General features: G+C 41.0%; 1 protein-coding gene across 2 annotated transcripts in view; it reads right to left on the bottom strand.

Moving 5' to 3' along the window:
* The window catches only part of LOC129667403 (zinc finger protein 420), a 10,073-nt gene extending 3,357 nt beyond the window's left edge, over positions 1-6,716 (bottom strand). The window contains exons 1-3 of one of the 2 annotated variants that reach the window (XM_055595048.1): positions 6,621-6,716; positions 5,381-5,435; positions 2,075-2,191 (exon numbers count right to left, since the gene is read on the bottom strand). The gene's annotated coding sequence lies outside the window, so the exon portion shown is untranslated. The remainder of the gene's footprint in view (positions 1-2,074; positions 2,192-5,380; positions 5,436-6,620) is intronic. The other variant, XM_055595047.1, reaches the window with a different exon arrangement.
* Between the last annotated feature and the right edge of the window lie 1,026 nt (positions 6,717-7,742).

Here is a 7,742-nt window from a genome sequence, read left to right as displayed (position 1 = left end):
ATAATAATAATAATAATAATAATAATAATAATAATAATAATAATAATGTATATACTCACACATTAGCTTAAATGATTTCTTATACTAAAACATGAAATGGGTGCCTTTAGATCAGAGAACAATGAGAACTCAGCTAGGAATGAAAAAGGATGAGATTAAGAAAAATTTCAAAATTAATGATTCTTGGTGATGTGCTCCAGAGAAATACACACCAAACCTTGAGTGTGCATGATCCACTCACTGAGCATTTTTCTGTTTAGCCCCTTGCTTAAATCTGTTACAGATCTCTTCATAATCATTTCTAACTCTGATTTTTTTTAAATCAATGGTTGTCAAACTTTGGTGGGGATAAATATCATGTGAGGTAGTTGTTAAAATTAAAGATGTCCAAATGTACAGATTAATTGAATCTGAATCCGGTAAACCAGAAAAAGAACACAGAGGTCAGTTTTAATATTTTTATTAACTGATTCAGATTTAGTTATGATTTGTTATCCCTGCTTAAATTTTTGGTAGCAAAATCCAAACTCATAGCTCTATGATATTGATACAGTTCTCCATGGTCTGGCTCTGATCACTATGTCTGATCGCTTTGATCAAACTTGCTAACTCCCTTACTACTCTGACATGTCCCCTGGCCTTCCCCAGCTTACAGGCAACTACGTAGCCCCTGCCATCTCATCAGACCTCTCTGTAGGAAACTATGTGAATGTGCTCTCCTCCTCAGGTATCAGCTTAATTATCCTTCCTAAACAGTGTGAATCCTGCCTGGGCTGGGGGCATAGAGAGGTGGAGCAATGCTGCTCCTCCAGAGGACTGGGGCTCGAGTCCCAGCACCTACAAAGCAGCTCACAACTGTAGTCCCAGTTGCAGAGCATCTGATACCCTATTCTAGCCTCCACAGACAATGAATGCATTTGGTGCACAGACATATACGTAGACAAAGCAGTTATACATATAAAAGTAAAATTTATTTATTTCTTAAATGTTATAGATGTTTGGGTTTGTGTGTCTGTGTGTGGGGGGGAGACAGGGAATCTTTGTGTTACAGCCATGACTGTCCTGGAACTCATTTTGTAGATGAAGCTGGCCTCAAATTTGCCTGCCTCTGTCTCTTGAGTGCTAGGCTTAAAGGCATTTGCAACCATGCACAACAAAAGTAAAATTTTTAATAATAATAATAATAATAATAATAATAATAATAATAATAATATAATAGAGATTCTTGGCTAGAAATAGTGGTGCACAGCAGTACACCCCTTTGCTCTCAGCACTCAAGAGGCAGGTGGATCCCCGTGAGTCTGAGCCCTGCCTGGTCAACCTAGCAAGTTCCAAGCCAGTCAAGCTATGTAGATAGACCCTATCTCAAAAGAATTAAATAAAAATTTAAAAATCTTCAGAATTCATTTCGGTTAATTCAGCATTAGCTGTGAAAATATAAAAAGCACAAGACTGAAGGACACTGAAAGAATTGGTAGGCTAAAAGTTAAAAGACAGAAACTGACAACTCAGAGAGACAGCAAAATACGTGCTCCTTTGTTGTATTCAATAAGTCATAACATTCTAAAAAAAAAAATCCATAGGAAAGGTAAAATGAAGCAGTGTTTTGGAATGTTTCACACTGTTTGGGGTTTAGGTTGGGATTCTGAGGTCTACGATGTAAGAACAAGAGTAGCCAATGAAGGGTCCAAATCCTGAGCCAGGCTGCCGCCCCCCACTCTTTCATTTTATGTAGTCCAGGCTGGCCTGGGGCATGCACTTCTCTTGCCTTAACCTCTGGGGTACTAAGATAGACACTGAGCCCAATTAACACTTTCAAATAACTTAAAACCCAGACATTTATTAAAGAGATGGCTCAGTGGTTAAGAGCACTGGCTGCTCTTCCAGGGGACCTGGATTCATGCCCAGCACCCACAGGGGGGCTCACAACCGTCTGTCACTCCAGTGCCAGGGGACCTGACGCCCTCTTCTGGCCCTGCATGCATGGACACACACGTATGTGTAGGCAAAGCACTCATACACATAATCGTTTTTTAAAATTAGGTTATGAGATAGAAGGAGCAGAAATTCTTACCGAGTTACTACAGTTTTCCAAACATCACATTTCTGTATGAATCCCTCTGAGTAGACTCCAAGTGTTTCCACTCTTCCTGAGGGAAGTCAAAGCAACATCACTAAACATCTCTGATTTCTGAAAAATCAAACACAATTATTGGCTGCGGAAATGAAGGACAAATTCCTTGATGGAGGGGAGATGAAAAAGAGCGCTCCATGAAGGATACTGCCAGGAAGCAGACTGAAGCCTGCTAACACAGGACAGACAGGAAAGAGTTAAGTGGTGAGGCATGAACGTCTTCCATTTTTTTCCGGCGGGTATCTTCTGCATATGAGACATATAGGTAAGTCTTGGAATGATTAAACTTCACACAATATCCCATTTCTTTTTATGGAGCAACAATACAAATACCCTGTAAAAATGTGTAAGTTGGGTTTCGTACAACAAATGTGCTTTCACTTCTCTGATTAGGAATAAGAAAAATAGTTGATTTTTTTTCTATAAAGTCTTTCTGTTGTTTGTTTTCGAGAGCTCCTCATATATATCAGGATGACCTTGACCTTGCTGTCGGACCAAGGATGACCTTGGCTTGAACTCCTCATCCTTGTGCACTGCTTTCCTTAGTGTTGGATACAGGCACGTGCTAGCAAACCTGGCTGCCAACAGCCTTGTCATAGAAAGAAACACGCTCCACACATAGAGCACTCTGACCTGAGGCACACTAAGAAAAAAGGGAAATCATTTGTACAGAAAACAGATGTTTCCCTCAGGAAGCTGGGATGAGTGGTTTCTTAAGACAGACAGACGGGTTTGTTCTGTTCACATACAGCGTTCTCTGCATGCTTCACTGTCTTTGCTATCCCTGGTGACTTACGAAGCAAAGCACTCCATTCTTTGTGAACACAGCTTAGTGACTATATTGTGTCTTTGGATGTAGTTGCTTCTAATAGAGGCCCAGGGCGAGAGGAAGTCTAGGTTCTCAGAGCCTCTTGCAAGCTCTTTGGGTCTCCAGCCGCCCCTGCTGGAGATTCACATTCCAGGTTCAGAGTCTTGTCTCATAAACTGAGATCTCCAAGCTGTGCAAATACACGGCCGTTACAATCTTATAAAAAAATAAGATTTGTACAATACTAAAGAATATTCATCATCATATCAGTTTATAAGTGAGGATTCTCTCTAGGGTGACAGGACTTAGGGAATCTATCTCTCTATCTACCTACCTACCTACCTACCTCCTACCTACCTATAAAGGAGCTTTATTAGAATAACTTCCAGACTGTGGTTCAGTTAACCCAAAGATGGCTGGGTATGAATGGAAAGTCCAAGAACCCAGCAGTTGCTCATCCCACGAGACTGCGCGGCTTCAGTCTAGCAGTTCTCGAACTGTGGGTCACGACCACAGGGGGTTGAACAACCCTTTTACAGGGGTCACCTAAGAACATCAGAGAACACAGATGCTTTACATTGATTCATAACAATAACAAAGTTGCAGTTATGAAGTACCAACAAAAATAAGTTAATGGTTATGGGTCACCACAGCAAAAACAAAAATAATAAAACTCTATTAAAGGGTCACAGCATTAGGAAGGTTGAAAACTACTGTCTTGGTGGCCTTCGGTATGTACAGTAAGAAGTAGGTTTTGATGCTAGTGAAGAAATGGACTTGCTAGCAAGGAGACAGCAAACAGGTAAAAGCAAAAACTTCCTTCTTCCATGTCCTCATAGGTTTCCAGCAGAAAGAGTGACCCAGATTAGACCTGGATTAAAGGTCTGTCTTCCTACCTCAAAGATCCGGATTACAAGTAAATCTTCCCACTTCAAATTAAGCAGAAATCCCTCACAGGTTTGACATCTAATTTTGGGTTTTAGTTAATTTCAGGATATAGCCAAGTGGTCAACCAAGAATAGCTATCACACAGAAAATTATATTACATCATAAGGACTTTCCACATCACCAGTAATTTCATCATTTTTATAAACTTCAGAATAGCATCATATAATAAGTAGATCTGGTTTTTTTATCTTTGAAAATTTCAGGTTATTAGAACTGTTTCTTACTTCTGAATTTCTTACTACTATTTATCACTCTTAAAATCTCCTTTTCCCACCTACACAATAGGAAGATGGAATTATCTACCCCAAGTATACACATTCAACTTCAGAACAGAACATTAAGCTTCCAAATGATCCAATTATCAAATTCATCATCCTGCTTCATCAGCCTCACATTCGGGGACTACTGGAAGAGCCCTGCTTTATAAACCTTAGGGTTAGAAAATGGCCAAGGACTGGGTACAGAGAGACAAGGAATGTGGAATGATCAGTATTGATAATTGGATCATTTGGAAGCTTAATGTTCTGTTCTGAAGTTGAATGTGTATACTAAGATGGATCAAATTGTAGGTCAAGAAACAAAACAGTAAATTTAAAAGGATTCAAGACACACAAAGAATTAAGAAACATCAGATCTATTAAAATATTTGAAAATGGAAAAAAAAAACACATCTTGAGTTAAAGGCAAAGGCAAGTTGACAAGGCAGAAAAAAAGAAATGACTGGTGTGTAATAACTTTTGAGCTGTGCATAGAATTATCATACTTTTTCTCATTTTAAAATTCTAATCAAAAGCAAAAAAATAAAAACCAAAACCAAAACAAACAAACAAACCAGAGCTGGGTGTGGTAGCCTGTAGTCTCTCAGCTCTTAGGAGGTAGAGACAAGAGGACCAACAGTTCAAAGTGATCCTCACCTGGGCTACTCAAGGCCCTGTCTAAAAACAACTCAAAATCTGCTCTGGCAGAGGATCCCAGTTTTGTTCTGAGCACCCACGTCTGTCAGCTCACAACCACCTGTGACTCCAGCTCCGGTGCTCTTCCTGGACTCCTGCATACACATGGAACAAATTCACTCAAATACTCATGAACACAAAATGTTATTTATTAAATAAGCAGAAAAAACTGAAAATCAAAGAGCTTATTCAGGAAGGTTGAGGCAAGAGTTTGACCTATATCCAGCAAGATGGTGTTGATAAATAGAAACATGTAAAAAGCTAAACTCCGGGCAGTAATGGCGCACTCTTTAATCCCAGCACTCAGGAGGCAGAGGCAGGTGGACCTGAGTTCGAGGCCAACCTGATCTACAGAGAGAGGTTCCAGACAGCCAGGGATACACAGAGAAACTCTTGTCTTAAAAAAACATAAAACAAAAGCTAAAATCAAATCCTCCAAAAGTTAAACATAAATAGTACAAGAATGCTCTTATTTTTAATTTCAAAGATTATGTCCTGACACAAAAAAGGTAGTTGAGGTATCAAATATCTACTGACCTCAGACTTCCCCTCAGAAGGTACAATGGTCATTCTTCCTCCTCTGTGTTGTACCCTGAGGAAAAGAAGGGGAAGTAAGATGCTATGTCATCCCTGCCATATACTCTGAATTAGAAACATGGTTTCTCCATCCCCAAAATCCATCCGACATGAAGCAAAGTCAGAAGGCTGGTACTGGAAATGGAGAAGGTCAAGCTGTCTCGGACATGAATTTCTTTCTAGACTTAAAGACAGAGACAGAGCCCTGCTGGGCCATGTCATGGGGCCAACTAGAGACAGAGCCCTGCCGGCCCTCGTCATTGGCCTAGTCTCTGAAGCATCTCTTCTACAAGCATTCCTCACTCTTAGAGGTGCTAACGCTATCCTCTCAAGATCTCATCTTAATACTAGGTCCAGAGCGTCTTCACGTGGCATCTCAGCTCTCTGGCTCCCTTCCTGTCAGTTTCCTTGGCTGTGAGATTAGGGAGCACTGGAAACCAGCAACAAAACTCTATTTCCCAGGTGCCACGGGGAGGTATAGTGGAACTGGATCTATCCTGACTGTGAAGAAATGGATGAGCTGCCACTGTGGTCAAAACAGAACTTAAGTCCTCAAACTCTGGAGATATTTGGGGAGAGACCCTAAGTCACAAGAAGTTCATGATTCTTTGGCAGATTCAGCCCCACCCCCACCCCCCCAAAAAATCCAACACTGGGGTAAGATCACAGGTACAAAAATACACTAATGACCACATAAAGCCACATGCCAAACAATTTCCACAGCCACAAGGCTAGCGTCAGGATTTACATGGTTAGGGCCACACTGCGCACTTACAGTTAAACAGGATGCAAGCACACACAGGAAACAAACATCCTGTCAGGGATGAGCCCTGTCACTTTATTACAGGGGTGCGCTTCTCTCTTTCCATGCTGCACATACAACCCCACAGTCACACACCCGCACACAGTCACCCACAGGCCTCGGAAACAAGCAGCGGCAGCTCTGCTCAGTGACACCGTCACACTCGTCTTCACTGGCAAGCCAGGTATGCACAGAGTACCCACGCGGTGCCGACACCACCGCAGTCACAAACAGCTCCCGTCAGATGAGCAACGATCACACACACCCTCGGATCACACACAACTCCTATTCCCACACAGCACGCCCAGCACAAACCAGGCTCGCAACAGGCTTCCAGAGCACAGGCTTGCGGCACCTAACGCCGCAGACACACCCTTCAGGCGTTCCCAACACTCCCACCTCCGCGGGGGCGCAGCGCGGGGTTCCGCCTCCAGCGCTCCACGCTCGAATTCAGGGCAACCAGCTCGCCAGGATGCCCTAACGAGCATCCCTCTCTCCGCACAAGTACCCTGAACTCTCGCGAGAGAAGGGAACCGACGCGGCGTTCTGGCCCCGGCGACTCTGGGAAATGTAGTCCAGCGTCAGGGAGGCAGCTGCCAAGAATGCTTCTATCATCTATCTATCATCTATGTATCTATGTATCTATCTATCATCTACCTATCTATCTATATCTATCTATCATCTATCTATCTATCTATCATCTATCTATCTATCATCTATCTATATCTATCATCTATCTATATCTATCATCTATCTATGTCTATCTATCTGTCTAATCTCTATCATCTAACTCTATCTATCTTCTACCTATCTATCTATTTATCTACTGTTTGTTTATTTATTTATTCTCTTTAAATGTTTGTGAGGTGATTTATACATGCAGTAATACGATTTCATGCCTCAGCCGTAGGGATTTGTTTGTGGCGGGTCACTATCTATTTCTGGAATAATTGACTAGTTGCCTGTGATGATTTGTGTTATATATATAAGCTTTTCTAGTACCTGTATTTCATAGTGACTCCATAGGCTCCATTAGCAAATGACTATGTGATCATGTTGACTGTGAAAAAAAATGTTGGTCAGGTTATTTCTTCCTAATACTAATTGGATGATAAAAAAAAAAATGCAAGTCATTTATCTGAAAAGTAATTTAGACTTGGCATTTTCTATTAGAGGTGTCTATATAATGGAAAAAAAGTCATCATTTTTCTAAAAAAATTATTTCTGACCTTTTCTGTAATAAGAATGAAGCTTAAGAAGATAATTATGATGTCTGAAGTCAATGAACCATTTGTTCTGTTAGACAGTTTTATAATACATATTACAGACACTTTAAATGCTCCAATCATTCCTACATAATCATGTATATGCCTTAAATATGTGCATATTTTATACATATACACATATTCATAAAAATATAGAAAATGATGTGGTGGTTTGAATGAGAACGGCCCCCACAGGCTCATATATTTGGTGCTAGTTCCCAGTTGGTGGGCTGTTTAGGAACACTTAGGAATTTGG

This window comes from Psammomys obesus, unplaced genomic scaffold (genome assembly GCF_907164565.1).
Source record: "Psammomys obesus unplaced genomic scaffold, mPsaObe1.curated_primary_1811, whole genome shotgun sequence".
NCBI lineage: Eukaryota > Metazoa > Chordata > Mammalia > Rodentia > Muridae > Psammomys > Psammomys obesus.
This window is presented reverse-complemented; position numbering and strand designations above follow the sequence as displayed.